This window comes from Tupaia chinensis, unplaced genomic scaffold (assembly GCF_000334495.1).
Source record: "Tupaia chinensis unplaced genomic scaffold, TupChi_1.0 Scaffold144899_1, whole genome shotgun sequence".
NCBI lineage: Eukaryota > Metazoa > Chordata > Mammalia > Scandentia > Tupaiidae > Tupaia > Tupaia belangeri.
Genome location: NW_006204759.1, coordinates 2299367 through 2322150, shown reverse-complemented (window position 1 = coordinate 2322150; position 22784 = coordinate 2299367). Strand labels below are relative to the sequence as shown.

General features: G+C 41.0%; 1 protein-coding gene and 2 pseudogenes across 6 annotated transcripts in view; 2 read left to right on the top strand and 1 right to left on the bottom strand.

Annotated features, from left to right (window-relative positions):
• Positions 1 to 22784, top strand: part of SMG6 (SMG6 nonsense mediated mRNA decay factor) — a 310391-nt gene that overhangs the window by 32216 nt on the left and 255391 nt on the right. The window lies entirely within an intron of this gene.
• Positions 16511 to 17184, bottom strand: LOC106733766 (rRNA-processing protein FCF1 homolog pseudogene; annotated as a pseudogene).
• Positions 21630 to 22125, top strand: LOC106733768 (protein phosphatase 1 regulatory subunit 1A-like; annotated as a pseudogene).

Genomic DNA, 22784 nt, shown 5'->3' with positions numbered 1-22784 from the left:
CTTTAAAAATTGAACCGGGGGGGGGGGACCAGCAGGTGGCGTGATGACTGAGGCTCTGGACACTCCCACGTGGCTGACCACGGTTCAAGTCCTAGACCTGGTGGCTTGCTTTCTCGCTTTCTGTGTGTGTGTGTCTCTCTCTCTCTGATCAAATTTTTAAAAAATGAATGAATAGATAAATAATTATTTAAACTAGAAAAAATAAATATAACTGGGGGAACCAGCAGTTGGCGTAATGGCTATGTCGCTGGACTCCCATGTAGTCAACCGCAGTTCAAGTCCTGGACCCAGTGGCTTAAACTCACGCCTGATGTGTGTGTGTGTGTGTGTGTGTGTGTGTGCGTGCGTGCGTGCGTACCCAAGATCCTGAGAGGAGAATGGAGATGGAGAAGAAGGCATTGTGGGGTGGCCATCCCCCCTGGGGGGGTGATTTCTTGCTTTCTGTCTCTCTGTCTCTGTCTTTCTGGTGAGTGCACATGCCCTATAGAAAAAAAAAAAACCTCTCCAAAAAAAAAAAGAAAGAAATATACCTCTGGCCAGTTTGTGAAGTTTGAAGAAGAGTAAAACTCGTAATAGACTAGGAAGTCCTGTAGTCATACACATCAGACGTGGGAATGACTTGAACCGAGAAATGGTTTTGAAGATGGAGAGAAGTGAAAAGACAACAAGATAGAGCCCTAAGGACTTGATTGGACATGAGGAGTTCAGGTTGAAGAGGGAATCAGAAATGACACCTAGGTTTCTGGCTTGGGAACTGGATGCTTGATGGTCTGTTCCCTGAGGTGGGGAATAAAGGCAAGGACGTTTCAGGAGGAAAATGATGAATTTGTTGTTCTATTGAAGAACATTAAAAGTGTAGATATTCAAAGGCCAACAGATGTATGAAACTCAGGAGAGAGGTCTATGCCAGGGATGATGTTTTTCGAAGATATCCCCTTGTAGATGGAAATGAAGTTGTGAGAGTTGATTTAGATGTCTGAGAAAAAAAACTAAAATGATAAATAAATTGGAGATCTAAGCAAGAAAGGAGATAGATGGCAGAGGGACGTCCTTGCCCAGGGTGGGAAGGGAGTAGGATCCAGAGCACAGGGGAAGGGTTAGCAAGAGATGCCTCTTTCTTAGGCTTGACGGAGAGGGGGAGCAGATAGCCTGGAGTATATCTGCGGTACAGGTAAATTTGTAGTGTTTGTAGAACATGAGGGTGTGCCATTTTGTTGTTTTGTGTTTTTTCTTTGAAGTTGGAGACATGGTTGTCTGCTAAAAACAAGGTAAAGGTGATAGGATAGGACTTTCCCTTTGGAGTTTAGTGATTTTTTTTTTTTTTAACCTCCCTGAGAGTTCATGAGCTCACCAGAGAGACATCAAATGAGAGAGAAAACAAGGAAAGTGATGAAGTACCTCCCCCTCGTTGGAGATGATGAGGTACAATCCCTCCTCCATCTCTCCCTCCTTAAAGGAGATTTTTTGGGATTTATGCACATGGACCAGGAGTGTTTTTCAAACTGTTGGGTCTGGGACTTGATCCAGAAGATTGACTCTGTGGGATCCAGCCACCCTAAGCACTGTGCCATGGGCTGCCTCTGGGGTTTAATTTAAAATGTCCATTTATATTTGTATTTCCTTTGTAGTCTTTAGCCATTTTGTGGATGACTTGGGAAGCAGAATTGTGTGTCAGTGAAACTCAATTTCCAGTGCTCTGTGGTGTGCATGGCGCTACCCGTTTGTATTATAGTAATAAGTCAAGGTGCTTTAGATTGCTGCTGTGTGGAGTCCCTCACTGCTGCCCTCTTCTAGGAATTACGGCCCCAAACTTGCAGGCTGTTAGAATAAGACAGATAAATTGTCCTGTTGAGTTAGCTCTTCTGACCAACTGTTGGGATGTCAGAAAAGTCATAATACCTTTTTGCATAGAAAAAATATGCCTTTTTTCCGACAACCCAATTTTTAAAAATGGAAGCACCAACAGACCATTTGAGAAAGCGGTTTTTGACTTTCATTGATGCTGGTCTCTAGATGGGGACTATTCCTCATAAAGATTATGTATAACTGAACTTTTATATTTCACTCTTCCACTAGGCAATTTTTTTTAGAAGCGATGTGTGTGTATAAGTTTGTTTTTACTGTTGTGGACATTTCAAGGATGGCATTTTCAGCACGTGAGCTGTCATTGGACCCATTAACTCCATTAATTATTTTATCTTTAACTATACAAATAGTATGTGAATATGTTCCTAGTAAAATGATTATAGAACGTACAGAGTAAAATGCGGTATCATGTCTCGGCCTTTTGGCTAGGGTCAAATATAGAGTAAAATTTGGTAATTTGTTTTCTAAACTACTTGTAAAGCTGTTTACATTTTTAGCCTATATACCATCTTTGAGCAACTATTTAACTTAATTTCTTTTAGATTTACATCTATGAGTTTAGGGTTTTACTTCTAAACTATAAGAACTTGAGGAACAAGTCTGCAGTTTCATAGCTTTTCATTTATATGGCCAGGAAACCACACAGTCTTTTTTACTTTCTCAGGCCCCATTCAGCTTCCCCTATTCATTTCTTTTTTCTTTTCTTTCTTTTTTTTTTTTAGTTTTTTTTTCTTTCATTTATTTCTTTTTACATTTTTCTACAAGCGTTTACTTTACATAGCAAAATAATTTTTGCTCATACTCCATAATTCTTGACAGTTTACAAACAACTTTCGATTTCTTTTTTCTTTTAATTTTCCACAGATCATATGTGCTTAGTGGAGAGAGATGGAAAGAGAGAGAGTACTTCCCAGGGTGAATGGCCACATCACAATCCCTTTTCCTCCACTCTCGGGATTTTGGACACGCACGCACACATGCCCAGTGTGTTTTTCAAGCCCTTGGTCCGGGTCTTGACCATGCAGTTGGCCATGTGGGATCTGGTACCTTAACCACCATGCCATTGGCTGACCATCTTCTTTCTTAGTGTGTGGGCCCCAAGGGCTCAGCTTACTTTTTCTGTTCCTTAGAATGCACAGATTAATGAGAAGTGGACAGTGGGGATACATAAGTTATAAAAACCAAAAATGATCTTTAGTTTTAGGAAGAATTCAGTCATGTGAAGAAAAGAAGGATAAATATGCAGTTGCAATACAGTGTGGCGGGTCTGTGATAAAGGCAAGCATGGAAGGCTACGGGAGCATGTGGTGAGAACACTTCATTTGGACATGGTTAGGGAAGGCTCGGCTGAGGCAGCATTTTGCAGCTGAAGGATGAATAAGGGTGTTTCTACACTGAAGTGTGGAAGTTTAGGGAACTACATGTAGTTCAGTGTGGCTAGAGTCTAGGATGAGTCAAGTTTGTGTTACTGCTTCATGCCATTGTCTGGCCCCTAAGTGTCACTTTTTCAGGGAAACTTTTCTTGATACTTGAGACTAGTTACTTGTCCATAGAGATGTCACATTTCTTTCTTTCTTTCTTTCTTCCTTCCTTCCTTTCTTTCTTTCATTCTTTCTTGAAAGAGATGGAATTGTGGCGTAGCCATCCTCCTTGGGGGTGATTTCTCACTTCCCATTTCTCTCTGTCTTTCCAGTGAGCATATGTGCCCTATGGCAAAAAAAAAAAAAAAAGAGAAATCTAATTAAAAACAATTGTACCGTTTCATACATGCTAAATGATTAAGACATATGTTACTACTGCATTAAATATAGCACTTTACTTGAAAAAGACATGAAATTTGCTTGTAGAAATGTTTTTATGGAAAAGGGTTGCAGCTTGTGAGTTACTGTCAACTGGTAGAAGGAGGGCTATTTGTAATAGGGCAGACATGTTCATGTTGTGAATTGAGGTAGCTGGCGGATATTTGGGGTGTGAATGTGCGTGTGTGCGTGTGTAAGTTCTTGTATATTTTTATTCAGCTAGGTACAGTTCTTTTTTTTTTAATAATTATTTATTATTATTTTTAAATTTGTTATAGAGCTCATTAGACAGAAAGTAAGCTGCCAGGTCCAGGACTTGAACCATGGTTGGCCATGTGGGAGTCCAGGACCTCAACCACCACACCACCTGCTGGTCCCTGGGTGCAGTTTTTATTTATTTATTTTTAATTGCCAAAGAGTGTGTGGGATCACCAAAGAGAGACAGACTGAAAGGGAGAAAGTACCCCTCAGTGGGGTGTGGTCATGTGGTAATCCTTCTTCATTTCTCCATCTTGACAAGATTTGGGGCATGCAAGCACACATGTCCACTTTTTTTTTCTTTTAAGAACTATTTACTTAATTCCATTTGTTGTTATTATTTTTTAATTTGACCAGAGAGAGAAAAGGGGAAAGTGAGAAAGCAAGCTGCCAGGTTGGGACTTGAACCGATATCAGCCATGTGGGAATCTAGCGCCTTTAACCACTAGTGGTTTTTAAAAAAAATTATTCTGGGAGATGCTGGTGACGTGGTGATTAAGGCACTGGGTTCCCACATGGTTGACTGTGGTTCAAGTCCTGGGCCTGGTGGCTTGCTTTCTCACTTTCCCTCTCTCTCTCTCTGGTCAAAATTAAATAATAGTAACAAATAAAAATAAATAAATAATTTTTGGGACCAGTAGGTGGCATGGTGGTTAAGGTGCTGGACATTCCCACATGGCCGACCATGATTCAACTCCTGGACCTGGAGACGTGCTTTCTCACTTTCTCTCTCTCTCACTCTCTGGTCAAATTAAGATAAAATGAATGAATAAATAAAATGAAAACAATTCTCTAAAAAAAAAGTTCTTCTGGGCCTGGACCAGCAGATGGTGTAATGGTTACTTTGTAGTCAACCTCAATTTGAGTCCTGGACCCAGAGGCTTATACTTATGCTGGATGCGTGTGCTTCTGTGCTAAAAATCTCGAGAGGAGGCTGGAGAAGGAATTGTACAGCGTGGCCATTCCCCTGGGAGGTGATTTCTAGCTTTCTGTCTCTCTGTCTTTCTCTGTGTCTCTGGCGAATGCACACACCCTATAGCAAAAATCTCTTTATGTTAAAAAAAAAAAAAATTCTTGGAGACCAGCAGTTAGTGTAAGGACTGTGTCGCTGAACTCCCATGTAGTCGACCGTGGTTCGAGTCCCGGACCCGGTGGCTTAAACTCGCCAGGCATGTGTGCGTGCGTGCCCAAGGTCCCGAGAAGAGAATGGAGAAGGGATTGCAGCATGGTCATCCCCCCTGGGGGGTGATTTCTCGCTTTCTATGTCTCTGTCTCTCTCTTTCTGGTGAGTGCATGTGCCCTATAGCAAAAACCTCCCCCCCCCAAAAAAAAATCTCTCTTAAAAAATAAAATCTTCTGGGACCAGCAGTTTGCATAATGGCTATGTCACAGGACTCCCATGTAGTCCATCGCGGTTAGCATCCCAGACCCGGTGGCTTAAAACTCACGCCGGGCGCGTGTGAGTGCGTGCCCAAGATCCTGAGAGCAGAATGGAAGAGAAGGGATTGTGGCAGGGCCATCTCCCCCCTGGGGGGTGATTTCTCGCTTTCTGTCTCTGTCTGTCTGGCGAGCGTACGCGCCGTATAGCAAACCCCCCCACCCCAATAAATAAATAAATAAATAAATAAATAAATAAATAAATAAATAAATAAATAAATAAATAAATAAATAAATAAATAAATAAATAAATAAATAAATAAATAAATAAATAAATAAATAAATAAATAAATAAAATCTTCTGGGCTGGGGTTTAAACTTTGGTCCACTGTGTGGGGTCCAGCGTCCTTAGCCTCCAGGCTATAGGACTGGCCTTGCCTAGATGTAGTTTTCTCTGTTTATCTTGTGTTTCTTTTTTTCTTTGTTTTTTAGAAGTTTTTGCCTTTAGGGTGGTTGTACTCACTGGAGAGAAAGAGACAGAGAAAGGGAAAGTGAGAAAGCAGCTCCCCAGGATGGTAACGCCACAGTCCCTTCTCCTCCATTCTCCTGGGATCTTGGGGCATGTATGCCCATGTGCTCAGCATGATTTTCAAGCCACTGGGTCTGAGACTCGAACTATAGTCGGCCATGTGGGATACCAGCAACGTAAGCACTATGACATCTGCTGGCCCCTGTCTTGGGTTTCTTAGGAATAAAATCACATGTCAGCAGTACAAAGTATGCATTATTATCAAATTGTTTCCTTATACATTGATCACAGTCAACAAATTCACTTTTTTTTTTTTAGTTTGCTATAAGGTATGTGGACTCACTGGAGAGACAGACAGACAGAGAGACAGAAAGTGAGAAGGCATACTCCGAAGGGGATGGCCATGCTGCAGTCTCTTCTCCATGCTCCTCTTGGGATTTCAGGCACAGAAAAACACACACATGCACATGGTGTGTTTTTCAAAAGCTGCCAGGTCCTGGGCTCAGACTGCATAGTTAGCCATAGTGTATCCAGTTACCTCAACCACAAATTCACATTTTCAAAACAGGCATTGCAGCAGAACTGACTATATTTCCACTTGTCTAAGAATATCTCACCATAATATGTTCATACTGTAGTTGTATGATATTCCATTATGAAGATGTATGTCCTATGTAACTTAATTTTTTTTTTTTTGAGTGTTTTTTTGCTATAGGGTGTGTACACTTGCCAGAAAGACAGAGACAGACAGAAAGTGAGAAATCATCCTCCAGGGGGATGGCCATGCTGCAATCCCTTCTCCTCCATTCTCCTCTTGGAATCTTGGACATGCATGTACATGGGCCCGATGTGTGTTTAAGCCACTAGGTCCAGGACTCAAACCGCGGTCAACTACATGGGAGTCCAATGACATAGCCATTACACCAACTGCTGGTCCCAGTAACTTAAATATTTTTGTGTAACAAATATTTTTGTGTACTGCTTGTTATTTCAACTGTCTTTTGGATGGTTAATCTTGATCAGAATTACTCCTTAAACCATCCCTAGGGAGTTTCTAGCACAAACTACTAAAGTTCATGAGTAAACAGAAAGTTTTACTTCATGTGATGGTTAGTAATGATGGTAACATCCCACCTTGTTTGTTTTTTCTCTGCCAGATGTGGGCTTTGGATCTTTCTCTCTCTGAATGGTTGCAGGAGGTTAGCTTGTGGGTTGTTGGTTTTCAGCCTTGAGATGTGGTTTGGGTTGAACATCCTACCTCAGCTGCAAGTGGTGTCTTGTTGAGATTCATTTAAATTCACCTATGCCAGCTAGGCCACTCAGAATCAATGTTGCCAGGGTTCTGAGTATTCTTCATTAATTGTTTCATCTTCCTTTAGAAGTCAGAAAGGAGTATTTCTTGGCAAGTGGCATGTAGGTTGTTGCTAACAGTCAGTAGTGGTTCATTAAGGATATTACGGCATCAGAAGTCATTTTCATACTGAAAGGCAAGGATCTCTGATGGAACTGCTGAGGATTCTTTTAGGTGATCGCTCCGTTATCAGCATCTTGAATGTAATATTTGGGGAAGATGGAACATGTGAGAAGGGGAGCTATTGGAAATGTTTGTCTTTGAAACTGTAGAGAGTTCTTGTGTTTTGGAATGATTTGGTTTTCCATTCCAGCATTTTCCCAGTCTACTGTGATTATTATACCTACAATCATGTTTGGTACTGTATGTAGAAAGTATGTTTTTAGACAAGGAAAATGTCCTTGTGTATTTGACTAAGCTGTTCTCAAACCTTCCTTCTCTTTGACCTCTCTGAATCTGCTTTGGGGTTCTGTCTGTGCTGTACCTTTTAAGCTCTCATATCTCTCCTTTTGTTTTTTTAATTGTCAGAGGACACGTGCACCCAGAGACATAGAGAGAGGGAGTCACCCCCCTACCCCCAAGTCTGTGGGGTGTGATTATGCTGCAGTTCTCTCTCCATTTCTCCGTTCTGTCAGCATTTTGGACACACATCCCCAGTATATTTTTCTAACTTCTGGAACTGGGATTTGAACTACATTTGGCCACGTGGGATCTGGTTCTCTTAACTACTAGGCCACAGGGCTGACCCTGAATGTCTCATATCTTGCTTTTATTTTTTTAAGAATTACTTTATTTGAGTTTATTCATTTCATTTATTTTCTTTAATTTGATGGGAGAAGGACAGAGAAAAGAGAGAGGAAAAGTAAGAAAGCAAGCTTGCAGGTCTGGGACTCGAACTGTGGTTGGCCATGTAGGAGTCCAGCACCCTTAACCACCATGCCATATGTCAGCCCCTCTCATATCTTGTTTTATTCAACAGATGATACTCTTTGCCTAGTCTTGCTCCTTTTGCTTCTCCTTTTTCTGTCACTTCACACTATTTATTTTATATTTTGGTTATCCTTTTTTAGGGAATTGTTCAGTTCTGGAGAGGTTAATGCAGAGTTTTTAGAGTTTTTAGAATAGGAGACTATGTTCTGGGTCCGTTACTTAACCAGACTAAAGTTTAGTGTATGTGTTCTGTTGTACCAGGATTGTAAAGATGTATACAACAGGGCCAGCAGGTACCGTGAAGGTTAAGCTTGGCTAGATCTCACAGCACCAGCTGTACAGTTTGAGTCCCAGACCTGGGAGCTTAAAAAACATGTTGGATTAGGACTAGCAGGTGGTGTGGTGGTTAAGGCGATGGAATTCCCACATGGCTGACCACGTTTCGAATCCTGGACCTGGCAGCTTGCTCCCTCACCTTCACCCTCTCTCTGCCTGTCTTTCTCTGGCAAAAACTCATGTGAAATAATAATAATGATAAATAAACAAAATAAAAAATTCTTTTAAAAAAATAGAAAAAGGGACCGGCAGTTAGTGTAATGGCTATGTCGCTGGACTCCCATGTAGTCGACCGTGGTTCGAGTCCCGGACCCAGTGGCTTAAACTCATGCCGGGCACGTTGCATGCGTGCATGCTCAAGATCCTGGGAGGAGAAGGATTGCGGTGTGGCCATCCCCCCCGGGTGGGGTGATTTCTTGCTTTCTGTCTTTCTGGCGAGTGCACGTGCCCTATAGCAAAAACCTCTCCAGAAAAAGAAAAACATGTTGGATGTGTATCTGTGTGTGCCCAAAAATCTCCAGAAAAGAATGGGGAAGGGACTGTCATGGCCATCCCCCTGAGGGGACAGCGTGTTTTCTCATTGTCTCTGTCTGTGTCAAGTGAGCACATACAATAGCAAACTTCAAAAATAATAATAATTTTTAAAATGTGTACAAATTGTTATTTTTTCAGATTGCTTAAAGTCTGTCTAGTACGTGGATCAGTCAGCTTTTTCTTTCTTTTTTTTTTTTAAGCAGGAAAATCACCTAACTTTAATATGTGATTTTGAAAGTTTAATGATTACATACATGAGCTAATGATTACATACATATATTACATACATTGAAAGGTAATGTAAAACCTGACACATGTCAGTTCATTTTCCCAAATCAGAGATTTTGATTTTTTTTAGGCGAGTAGGACAATTTGGAGGTTGAGACATGTATTATTAAATACTCAGATGAATACTTAGATTTATGAATTTAGTTATACACATTTAAATTGAAATATTTGATAAAACAATATGAATTTATAAAATATGCCCACAGCTGAATTTTGTGAAATAATTTTATCAAATGCTACATGATTTCCAACATCGGTGACCTTCCTATCTCACAGTTCCTTTTGGAGCCATGTTCCTGAATCTTCCAGAGAATAGCTTCTCTCCAAGTTGTTTGAATTCATTTGGAATCTTTATATGATTCTGTCGCTAGAAAGTTTATCTCCAGTTGCAAAACCCATTCACACACAATCTTAACATGGTCTTCCACTGTCCTCAAGGTATATTCTTATTGTATCTACTAGGTAAATAAAAACCTTACTACTATATTTTTGAAATGATCTTTACAAGGCTTTCAATTAAGATCCAACACTTGCAATTGTGAGATAGTCTGCCCAATAAGTAAATGTATTTGCCTCCTTTTAAAAAATGGATTCTGAAGAGGAGAAGAGAGGAGAAGGGATTGTGGCATGGCCATCTCCCCTGGGGGGTGATTTCTTGCTTTCTGTCTCTCTGTCTCTCTCTGTCTGGCGAGCGCATGTGCCCTATAGCAAAAACCTCTCCAGAAAAAAAAAAAAAAAAACAAGAAACAAGGATTCTGTCATGTGATATGTATAAACTAAACTAGCATTGATTGAGGTTATCTTAGGCTTTTTTTTTTTTTTTTTTTTTTCAGCTCATTTTCCCATCTTTTAATTGGACTGATTTTTTTTCTTTCTTTCTTCTTCTTTTTTTTTTTTTTTTTTTTATAAAGGGCCTGACAGTAAATATCTTAAGCTTTGTAGTCCATTTGGTCTCTGTCATAGCTACTCAGCTTTGCTATTGTAGTACTGAAGTGTAGCTATAGGTAATATGTAAATTAGTATAGTTCATTCAATAAAGTATTCAAATAAAATGTTATTTACAAAAACAGATTACAGGTTGGATATGACCTTGGTCCTAGCTTGCCAACTTCTGGTCTAGTGGGAGAAATGGCTACGTAAACATAATGTTTCAGGGCATGGTGGGTTCTTGTTATTTGTGTAGTTACGTTCTATAAAGTAAGTACAAATACTGAATGAGTGAACGCTGAACCATTGCTCCTAAGGGAAACACAGAGATAGATTCCTTCAAACCTCTGGTTATAATGTTTTAGTCAACTGATCAGTATTTAACTTTGTTTTAATGTGTGTTTCTGTTTAAAGACAGCTTAATTTAAAATATTTTGTTGATTTATTAACATCGAGATCAAATCCAGCAGCACTATAACTCCTTCCTAAATGAAGTTTATCTAACACACATTTTGTCCTTAAGGCATATCACAGCCTGCTTGCTTAGGAATGTTACACAGACCTATGCCTGAGAACCATTTTATACAGCAAAATGCCAACCAAACATAAAAATATGAAATATGGGGACCAGCAGGTCGCATAGTGGTTAATGTGCTGGACTCCAGATAGCTGACGATCGTTTGAGTCCCGGATCCAGCAGCTTGAAATTCATGCTGAGCGTGTGTGTATACATATCTGAAATCCCAGGAGTAGAATGGAGGAGGGATTGTGGCATGACCATCCCCCCCCAGGGGGTGATTTCTCATTTTCCCTCTCTGTTTCTCCAGCAAGCACATATGCCTATGGCAAAAACCTAAAAGAAAAAAGTATGTGGGACTAAATAGACTATGAGGAGACTTGTTTAAAGGATGATCTGAGGGACCAGCACTTGACATAATGGCCATGTTGCTGGGCTCCTGTGTAGAAGACTATTGTTTGAGTCCCGGTCCCAGTGGCCTCGTGCCGGGCGTGTGTGCCTGTGTGCCCAAGATCCTGAGAGGAGAATGGAGGAAAAGGGATTGCGGCGTGGCCATTCTCCCTGGGGGGGGTGATTTCTTGCTTTCTATCTCTCTGTCTTTGCCTTTCTGGCGAACACACGTGCCCTATAGTAACAACCTCTCCAAATAGAAGGATGATCTGAGCCAAGGAGGTGGAGAGTTGTCTTGTTGGACCTTAGGTAGGAATATTTACATTGGATGACTCCAGTTTTGTACTCTCCATGCATGTCTGGACTGATTGCAAAAGGACCGTGAGTATTGATTTTGGGTTGCAGATAAGTTTTAGTGATAAATCATATTCACAAATAAAAAATCCATGAATAATGGAATTGAATATAGCAATGAATATGGTGAGAGAGGTATATATTGGGTACTATGGAAGCACTGAGAAGGATCAGTCTTGGCAAAGACATGGATAGGTTGAGGTGGGAGGAAAGGAAAGAGAAAGGAATTTGGAAGTCTGCCTGGAAGTAACTGAGCACAGTGAGCGGGGGGTGGGAGGATGTTCCCTATAATAGTGGTAGTATGAACAAAGTCAGAAAGTCAGAGAAGGTATTTAATAGCAAAGGGCTTGCAGGGCACCTCAGTCTGTGGTGTTTGGGGGATAACATGAGACAGTTGGAAGAGTAGAAAGAGACTGACCTTTCCAGTAGCTTCATGTTCTTGTTTGGTGCTGTGGTGTGCTTGGGATGTGATCATCAGGGTGCTTTCCTATGATATACTTCTGGATTATGGAAATTGTGTCTAGAGTTTTCATTGATTGATTGATTGATTGATTGATTGTGGTCACCAGAGAGAAGTGTGGGGTTATGGAGAGAGAGAAAATGCTTCCCCCCATCAATGAGACATGGTGTTTTTTTTTTTTTCTATACTGCAACTCCCATCAGGATTTCGGGCATTCTTACACACGTCTGGTGTATTTTTCAAGCCTCTGGGACTGGGATTTGAACCGCTTACAACCATGTGGAATCTGTCCCTATGGACAGCACAGTACTGCTGTGCTGCGGAACTGATTCTGTTTCTGGAATTTCTCATTGTTCACTTGTCATGTCTGCATTGTTAATTCAACAAAAGCAGCTCTGTTTCATTCATTTAAATTTGGTAGGCGGGTTGGTTCCATGGCCTGGTGTTTAAGGCACCTTGATCCCACATGACTGAATCCTAGATGGTTCAAGTCCCAGACCTGGTTGTTGGAGGAACGTGTTGAGGACATGTGCATGTGTTTCCAAAAATACCAAAAGGAGGAAGAGATAGAGGAGAAGAGATTATAGTATAATGTTTCCTCATGGAGAGTACTTTGTTATTTATTATTTTTCTCTCTGTCTTCCTCTAACCAAGCTCATGTGACCTCTGACAAAAAAGAATTAAACATTGTAAGGGTGGAGGTTGACTAAATGATGGTATGTACGTGAGCATGTGAAAAACACAGAGAGACATACCCTCCACAGGGTATTGCCATGCCATGACCCACTTCTTTCAGATGTCCAGTTTATCAGGATCTTCGGCATATATATACACACCTGGTGTGCAGTGATCTGAAGCCACAGTTGACCATGCCACCTCCTGCACTACAGTTCATTGTGCTACTGACTTCACTGTACCACCTATGCTGAGCCACTTCAGGCATTCTGAATTCAGATATACTAGTACTCTTTTCATCTTGGTTGTTGGAATGAATTGCTAATGGCTTGGATTAAATAGGGCAAAGCTTTTTTTTTCCTTCCTTTTTTATTTAATTTTATTTATTCATTCATTTATTTTAATTTGACTAGAGAGAGACAGAGAGACAGAGACACAGAGAGAGAGAAAGTGAGAAAGCAAGCCACCAGGTCTAGGACGCACTGTTGGCCATATGGCCTCCAGCCTTGGAGGGCACTTCGTGTTACCATTGCACCACAGTGACTGGGCCAGGCACAGCATTTAGATTGGGAATGTTAATGTCCATTAACCTGGAATATTAAGGAAAAAAATCTATGCCTAATTATTAACCCAGAATCTGATTGGGAAAGTGGTATTCTGATTTTTCAGGTCAACACAGTTATCTTTATTTTCTCTCTTTTTTTTTTTTTCAAAGTAGAACAATTAGAGTGATATCTGAAGGCCTTTTCTCTCATGTGTAGAATGAAACTTCTCAAGCCACATGAATAGGGAAGAGTAAGTTCAAGAAGATGAGATAATTATTTTGATTTGATCTGATAATTATTTTGAAAGATTGAGTCTAAAAGGGTCCATTTAATGAGGACTCATCTTGAACTAGTGATAAATTTGGGCATGGAGGATTAATTTGAGACATCCTGGGCATAGCAAGTTTGTGACCTCGTTTCAAAAGCTGGGCTATATTTGGGACCAGCAGTTAGCGTAATGGCTATGTCGCTGGACTCCCACGTAGTCGACTGTGGTTTGCGTCCCGAACCCGGTGGCTTAAAACTCATGCCGGGCGCGTGTGCGTGCGTGCCCAAGATCCCAAGAGGAGAATGGAGGAGAAGGGATTGCGGCGTGTCCATCCCCCCTGGGGGGTGATTTCTCGCTTTCTGTCTCTCTGTCTGTCTCTGTCTGTCTGGCGTGCACATGCGCCCTATAGCAAAAAAAACTCTCAAAAAAAAAAAAAAGTAAAAAGCTGGGCTATATTTGGAGAATTTTCTAAGCTATAACATTAGGGTTGACTTCTAGGTTGGTGGGAATAGGAGTTGAAAGAAATGTCACAGAGAAATGATAACCTTTAAAAAAAAATTTTTTTTTTTCAGTTATTAGAGGGTGCCTGTGCTCACCAGAGAAGGAATTGGGGAGAAAGCACCCTCAAGTGGGGTGTGATTACATTTTGTCTCCTCTTTCTCTATTCTGTCAGGATTTGGGGCAAGCATGTATATACGACCAGAGTGTTTTTCAAGCCACTAGGGCTAAGTTTCAAACTGTGGTCAGCCATGTGGAATCCAGCTCCTTTAACTACTAGGCTATCGGGCTGGCCCACCTTTTTTAACATTTTAATTAAAAAAATATTTTAATATGTAAGTATTATGTGGATATGTATATGATTATATTTCTTAATTTATTGCAGGCATATTATACAGGATTATTTGCCTTTGTTTTTATTTTGTATTACTATTGGACTTAGGAGAGTCTTGTGAATGATAGCTTTCAAGTCTGTTATATCTTTCTGGAGGCTGGAAGCTCGATAGCTTTCATTATTTTTTTTCTTTTTTAGAATTATTTTATTTAACTTTATGTGTTTATTTTTTTAATTTGGCCAGAGAGGGACAGAGCGAGAACGAGAGAGAGAGAGAAAGAGACAGAGGGAAAGTGGGAAAGCAAGCAGCCCGGTTCATGACTCAAACCATGGTCAGCCACATGGGAGTCCAGCGTCCTTAACCACCACGTCACCTGCTGGCCCTGCTTTCATTAATTTTCTCAGGCATCTTTTCTTTCTCTCTTTCTTTTTTTAACATCTACTTATTTGTGTATTGATTTGTTGTGATTTTCAAACCACTGGGTTTGGGACTTGAACAGTGGTCAACCATGTGGGAATCCAGCACGCCAACCGCTGTGCCCCTGCTGCCCCTGTCTGGCGTCTTATATGTCAAAATCAGTGTAGTGCGGAGGTTAACTTCATGGGCTTTGGAAAATACCAAGTTTGAGTCCTGGTTTTATTCATTGTGAGAGACTTTGGGCATGTTTGTTTGTTTGCTTGTTTCTTTTTTAAGAGGTTTTTGCCATAGGGTGCATGTGCTTGTCAGAGAGAGACAGAGACAGTGAGAGGGAAAGTGAAAAATCATCCCCGTGGGGGATGGCCTTGCTCCAGTCTCTTCTCCTCCATTCTCCTCCTGGGATCTCGGGCATGCCCACACGCACCCAGTGTGATTTTCAGGCCACTGGGTCTGGTACTTGAACTGCAGTTAGTGATGTGGGAATTCAGCAGCACAACCACTACACCATCTGCTGGCCCCATTGAGCATGTTTCTTAACCTGATTGAGCATGTTTCTTCATCTGTAAGATGGTGATAATGATAGCATTATTTTTCTGGGATTTTGATGATCAGTGGTTTCTGCTTGAAAGTTCACATGCTGCCCCTACTTGAATCTCTTGTATATCTTTAGAGGTTCTGTTATAATGAGGGAACCAGCAGGTGGTGTGCTGGTTTTTGGCTGACCACAGTTTGAGTCCTGGCGACTTGCTTTCTCTCTTGCTTGCTGTTGAGGGTGCATATCCTATAGCAAATTAGGGGAAAAAAAAGTAAATAAAATTAGATAATTCTTTTTAAAAGAAGTCGAGAATGATAATTTATCTTTTGGCACTGAATACATGAATGTTGGGTAGTCTCTCTGTAGATATATCTGTATTTTTTTCTTGGATTTAATCAAGCAAAGAAATACAGCCTCACCTGTGGAAAACTCAGGCCATGTGACCTATAGCAGCTTTTACATGTTCAACTTATTTTTGTTTGGTGACTTTTTAAAATTTTCTTTTGGTAAGTGCAGGACTTTTTTTAAAAGTGTACTACGTGGGTGGCGTTTTCTTTAGAGCCATCATTTGTTTTGCTTTTCGGTGCCCTTTGCGTATTTTATGCACCTGCGTTGTTGCTGCTGATGTAGCCACTGCCACCACCACCGGAGTGATGAAGACAGCTGCTGTGTGGGGTGGTACACTACTAATGCCTCCCCCAGTTCAGCCATAGGACAGAACACAGTTTAGGAAGGCATTCTTCTCTAGGCAGGATGACTTCCCTCATGCTGGAATGAATTCCAGTTCCTAGAGTTCTGTCAGGAGCCTTCAGGTGTGCACCTGCAGAGCTTGTGCCATTATGAACCTTAGAAAAAGCTTTTGGCCTCACTTTTCTCTGGATAGCACAAGCGTTGATTTAATCTACAGTGATAGAGAAGGGTTGAGTCCGTATTGTAGTAGGTAAATGTTTTATCTGTGATAACCTGATTACTTTATTGCCTCATAATTATATCATCCTGGCAGAGAAAGCTTACTTTTTTTGGCCTTAAGGATATCAAGATTCCATATCTGCAAGGTGGACATCATACAGTTAGTTTTTTTTGGGTTGCTTTGAGGTGACTTCATGTCATTTATTAGCCATTTACTTTTTTCCTGTTATTATGCTAGAAGGTGTAGGCACATGTGTGAGAGTTAGGGGGCGAAAGAGAGAATGAGAGAAATGACCTCCAGTAGGGCCTCATCATGCCCCAATCTTTTTTTTTCTTCAAAACAACATTGAAAAATAAGTGTACTTGACCATACTCAGCTCATTACACAGCACATAGGTGGACAGAATAATAATTCATGACAAACAGCATGTTTAATAAACTGGCAACAGAGATATTTGGTCAAAGAAAGGCAGAGGAACTTTGTCCTTTAAGAATTAGAACCGAGGGGCTCCATAATCATCTGGCATCCGCTCAGTGTATCTATGGTTAGAAATGTACATGATAGGAACTCCTGGGATCTTCCGGATTCTTCGTTTAAGGTCTCGGTCCACTGTGGCCACCATGTAACATTTGTGCTGAGTTACTCTCTGTACTAAGCAGTCATCCGCATAGGTTCCTTTATGTGTGCATGGTAATCGTTCAAATCTTGGATCCTTAGCGATCCTTAGAGGCACTCGATACTTTTGCCCCAATTTTTCAATTTCAGCCATTACAGTCAGTTATACAAGGGATACACTTGGCATACAGACAGTCCATCATCAACTGCACTGAGTCCAGTTTGGCTTTAATGGAAAAGTTGATAAAGTTGGTATCAACCAGGATGTGGTAACGTGGACCCAGCTGTGTATTATATTGAAAGAATAAGCAGAAAGGGTGTTGGGAGACATCTCTTTACTTCAGTGTGCTAGGATCTTTATTTTCTTTCTTTTTAGGTTTCAATCTATCCTTTTCTTTAAGCCTCTGATTTCTGAGACTGAGCATTCGCTTCATGGTCGCATATTTTCTCATTTTCTTTTGTTTCCCCATGCTCACACCACACTCAGGTTTCTTCCGGAATCCATGCCACAATCTTTTTTGTCCAGTTATCCATCCTCTCAGGATCCTGGGCATGCATTCCAGGGCCAGGATTTGAACTGTAGTCAGCCATGTAGAATCCAGTTTCTAGTTTACAGCATTTAATCACTGCATTACAGGGCCCTAGCTCTTTACATTTACAAAGTAGTTGGCAGTATATTCCTTGTGTCACACTCTTTTACCTTGGAAGCTGTTTGGAAGTATTCTTCTGTGAGCTAAGATTTGACAACGGGAGTGCATGTAAGCTTCCTTCTATAGGAAGAGGCACCAGCTTGTGTCTGTTATTCAAAGAGCACAGGTTGGAGAGATTACTCTCATACAAGGGCTCATACTGATAATGTGAAGTGTGCTAAGAGGAGTAGCCCCTGATCAGCTAGTATTGGGGCTGCTTGCCTGGATCACTGCTGGACCCTGGGGCTAATTAATGTCTGTCTCTTTGTGGTTGGCAGTGAGTAGAAGTTTCTCAAAGTACATGGGCCCTCCCTACAAACCCATAACGCCCATATGACCTCGGTCACCAAACCACTTCAGGGCTTTATTTTTATCCTAGCCGTTCTGTTTCAAGATGTGAGGTTGGTTTCTTTCCTTTCACAGAGCAAAGTTCTCTGGGGGAAGAAACAGAGTGCCAGGGTGCAGTTGAGGCTGGTTAAACACCAAAACCACATTCTTCGTCTTTCTGGGCTTGAGACGTGACATAAGCCATGCTGCAAACACCAGCTTCCACACTGTGAAGAAAGAAGCCTCATCAGATACTAACTCCACTTTTTTTTTTTTGCATTTTGTGTTTTCAGCGAAGTAAGTGGTGGAGGAATTAAAAGATCTATCTTCCTACTATTCTTTAGCCAGAAATCTAATTCTACAAATGGATACTTCTTAAAAATCCAGCCTTTCCAATCTTAAGGTTTTTCATACTCCCCAAGGGTGTTGATGAGAACTCTCACAACTCACCAGGTCTCAGGAAGTCGGATTACCAACATATCCTGTTCGCGTGCATGTGTGTATTCTGTGTTACCCACAGGCCACTTTCCACCCCACATGACTTTAAGTTACCATCCGGAAAGTCAGGACCCAGATACCAGTCAGAATTTCCAAACTTTGGTTTGGTTTAGATATTTTAGAAAATGTTAGCAGCAATAATCATAAAGAGATTTTGAGTGACACACGCATGTGAATAGGAAGAAATATATCCTGAAGAGGAGGGGGCAAAGGCATAATCTTTGCTCTTTCCAGGACTTTTTCAAAATGAACCTTCAGAGGAAAACCTGAAGGAACTGGAATGCATAGGGGCAGAGAAGGAGAGGTAGTCAGAGAACTGTTTAATAAGATGTCAAACACATATCCCACTTTTTCGGTTTTTAAGGCTAAATTCTAAAGCTCTTATTTAATTCTTTAAAATTGTAATTACAGGGGCCAGCAAGTGGCATGGTGGTTAAAGTGCTGGACTCCCATATGGCCAAATGTGGTTCAAGTCCCAGACCTGGCAAACTTGCTTTTTCTCTCTCCCTCTCTTGTCAAATTTAGAAAAAAAAATTAATAATAATAAATTAAAATATTTTTAATTGTAATGTTCATTTTTAGAGCTTTTTGTAATAGTCTCCACATTTTATTTTAATCAGTATCTCTAAATTAATATAAGCTAACAGGAAAGAGTCAGGTAAGGTTCTAGAATGGGTGGGCAAAAATACTGCCAGTAGCCTGTGAGCTAAGAATGATTTTTAACAGTCTTACATAAGGAGTTGTTTAAACAGTGCAGCCACTTGTGACAGAGGTGTATGTGCCCTGCAGGGCCTAAACTATTTACTTTCTGACCCTTTATATAAAACGTTGGACCAGCACCGTTCTAGAAGCTAGGAATAGTGAAGGCAGTAAATGCTGAGGTTCTGGATTTAGGCCATCGATTGTTACTGGGGTGTTATCACCTTTTTGGACAGCCAGTTCTTCATTATGCAGGCCTGTCACTGTCGGATGTTTAGCATTCCTGGCCTCACCCAATAGATGCCAGTGTTGGCCCACACACATTTCCAAACACTCCTGGGAGGGTGGTGCTATTCTGATTGAGAACTACTCATTTAGGAGCTTGAGGAGAACAAAATACCTTGTTAAGTTCTCCTCCTCTGTTTACTTAAACACCTTGTTAAGTTTTTTCTCCTTCACTAACTCTTAGAGAAACAGACTAGAGTCATGGCATAGGATCAACAATTGTGAGAGAATGTAGTGGCTAGTGGAACAGGAGAATTTTTCCTAGGTAGAGTGAAAGTTTTCAAGAAAACCACTTAATGAGTATGCTGCTGCTTGTTCACCCATTTCAAGAATTGTCAAGATTGACTTATAATTTATGAAAGGTTTGTTTTGATGTTCATGTTTTGGAAAAACTTGTTCTTCTCCACATGAGAGGAAGACTGGGCATCTTTGGCCTCAATGTCCAGATGGTTTTGAGGCCTGTGGGTGTGCCGTATGGTGTACCTGAGAGACTTGTCCAAAGCCAATGTAAAGATGTAGTTTTGGCATCTCATGAATAACCTGATATCCAGACTTAAGGCAGAATCTGGCGTTAGAGAATTTTCCTGCCTGGGAGAGTTGACTGAGAAAAGTCCTCCTTTGGCTCCTTACCAAGTTAGACAAGGGAGCAATCAGCTGCTGAGTTCCAGCCAACTGGCGTGTATGTGAGGGTGTACTATAAATTATCCCTTAGGTCCAGCTCCTACTCTGTGAAGAGACTTCCAAGTAAGTCAGACCTACACATTGGATCCTTGTTCAGCCTGCAGGTGCTGTAGGAGTGAGAGGCCATCACTCTGGGAGTGGCTCACTTCACGTCGTAACACAGTGCTGCTTGTATGTTGTACAAGACTGTACCGACCATCGTGTTTTCCCACGTGGCCTTTTCACTGATTTCCTACATTGATTTTTATTTCTGGCCATACTCTTGGGGAGGTATCTCCGTAGTTCTATCATTCAATAATCCCTCTCTGCTCTTAAAGGTTCCAGAATTTCATCCGTCTACCCTGTTTTCACTATCTCGGATGTGATATGTTTGGGCTAAGAGAGAGAATATGAATACTTGTTTTCTTGGCTCATGATCTTCCCCTGTCTGCAGACTGTTTGTTTGGCTCCAGGGGGAAACTCTGGGTTTTTCCCCTCTTGGAAGCCTTTTCTTATAAATATTTTGTATTGAAGTTAATGCTCAGTTTTATTCTCCTGTGTACTAGGCTCTAGACCAGAGGACTTTAAAATACTACCTAGATCCTCTGTCTGATGCATGAGGCCCTATAAAATGTATTAACCACATATTTTTATTTTTGAGAGCTTCAGTGATATTTCGAGTTGCCTTCCATCTACTGTTCCAGAATTTATTGAATATCTATTAAGGGAATCACTAGCATCTCTACCACATGTGATTTTTTCTTTTTTTCCCATTCATTCATGCCTAGAGCCATCAGAGAGCTGTATAACTAGGTGCCATGTTGGTTACCTATAGTGTTTTTACTTATTTGTGTTGTGTATGTCAGCCTATAGTAAGACAAATTCTAGGGCCAGCAGGTGGCATGGTGGTTAAGGGTGCTGGACTCCCACATGGCCAACTGCGGTTTGAGTCCCGAATCTGGTGGTTTGCTTTCTCACTTTCTCTCTCTCTCTTTCACTCTTTCTCTCTCTGGTCAAATAAAATTTAATAAAAAGACAAATACTAATAAAGAGACCTAGGGAAGCATTGATGTTTGCATTATATGGTGTTTTACATGTGGAAACCCATGGGAGGTATTTTTGCTTTCAGTGTTAGAGGTAGTTGTGTTATGTAGGATTTTTTAAAAAAACTTTGTGCACATTTATGAATTTGTCATTCAGAATAATTTACTTTTTATTTTAATTGTGCCAGAGGTTATAGCTAAACTTGTAACTTCCTTTAATAAGTGTGAAGGATTTACTGGCATGCATTTTGGTGTCATGACCTTACTACTGGTGACCTCTTTATCTTTTTCTCTTTGTCTCCTCTTTGTTGTTTTTAATCTATTTTATCTTGTGGTACAGAGCATACCTTTGTACATTGCCTTAAATAACTGGCTTCACAGTTTTTTATGGACATTTTTATCTTTTCACTTGCTTATTCAGTTGTCAATCTTCTCCTGAGGGGGCAGCTCATAGTCTCTTAGGTGATCAAGTTTTTACCTGCCCCCATTTAGGTTATTCCCATAAATATTTAATGAGTAGAATTGACCTTGAATAATGCAGGGGTTAGGGACACTGACCACCATGCAATCGAATATCCCCTTATGACTTTTGACTTCCAAAAAGCTTAACTACTAATAGCCTACTTTGTTTGGGAGGGGAGCAGAGAGAAAGCATGCAGGTCCGAGCCTGAGTCCTCTCATCACAGTGCAGGCCCAGTGGCTGCCACCCCAGCCATGAAACAAGAAAACAGCCTCCAGAAGATCCAGTTCATGGTCCCATTCCAGAAACTACAGCTGGACCCCAAGGTAGTAGAGCAGATTCAGTGATCCTTCTTTACCACTCCCACCCTCACGCTGACCAGTAACCAGTCATCTCCAGAGATAGTTGAGGACTGGATCCCCAACCCACTTCTCCGGTCCAGCTTGGCAGTGTTTCCAGGGCAATGGAAGATGATGACAAGGACCACGCCCACAATAAAAGAGCTCCAGATGGTGGCTGAACATTATCTGGGGCAGCAGCAGCAAGGAGAGGACCCTGAGGGAGCTACTAAGAGCACAGGTACCAAGAAGTCCTGCCCACCTGAGGTCACGGACACAGAAGCAGATCAAGACTGGGCACCTCTGGGATAGTATAAACACTCACAGAATCCATCCCTAAAACTCAGGAGAGGTATGGTGAGAACCCAGCACAGAGGAACCCTTAACCCATGTACCAGTGTTAGAGTCTTAGGAAGCCAACTTGATGTGAAAGAGAATACAAGATCCTGTAATCTAGACTATAGTTTGAGAATGCATGGACACTGGGCTTGTTTCTTATTTTTTCACTTTTGGGGGAAAAATCTGGTTTTGTTTTTAATTTAATCAATTAATTAATTAATTAATTAATGTTATTTTATAGACCATAGTTTAGTTCATTTTTAACACCCGTCATACCATGAATTTACAGGGAATAGGTTCCAGTAGCTCAGGCTCCTTTCCATTGGTTCTTACAAAGTGTGCTTCTCTGTGGGGAAGAGGCTAGCGTTTCAGCTGAACCCAGGTATCTTTCTCTTTGGCTTCCTCCTTTTTCTGGCCATTTCTCTTCACACGTTTTAGGAAGCTATCTCTGCTCTTAGAATGTTCAATATGCTCAATACGCACATTAATTCTCTTGGCAAGAAACTTGCCCGTAACATGTTTACAACAAGGCCAACAGCATGCTGGGTGACATTGTAGACTCTACCAGTTTTGCCATGGTAACATTTGTCGGGTATTCCTTTTTGAATAGTACCCATTCACTTGATGTCTGCAATACCCCCTTTTTTTGTATATTTGCATGTAGGTTGCTAAAGGAACCACTCCATGTTTTCTGAAAGGCCTAGAGAACATATATATATTGGGTGCCTCTCC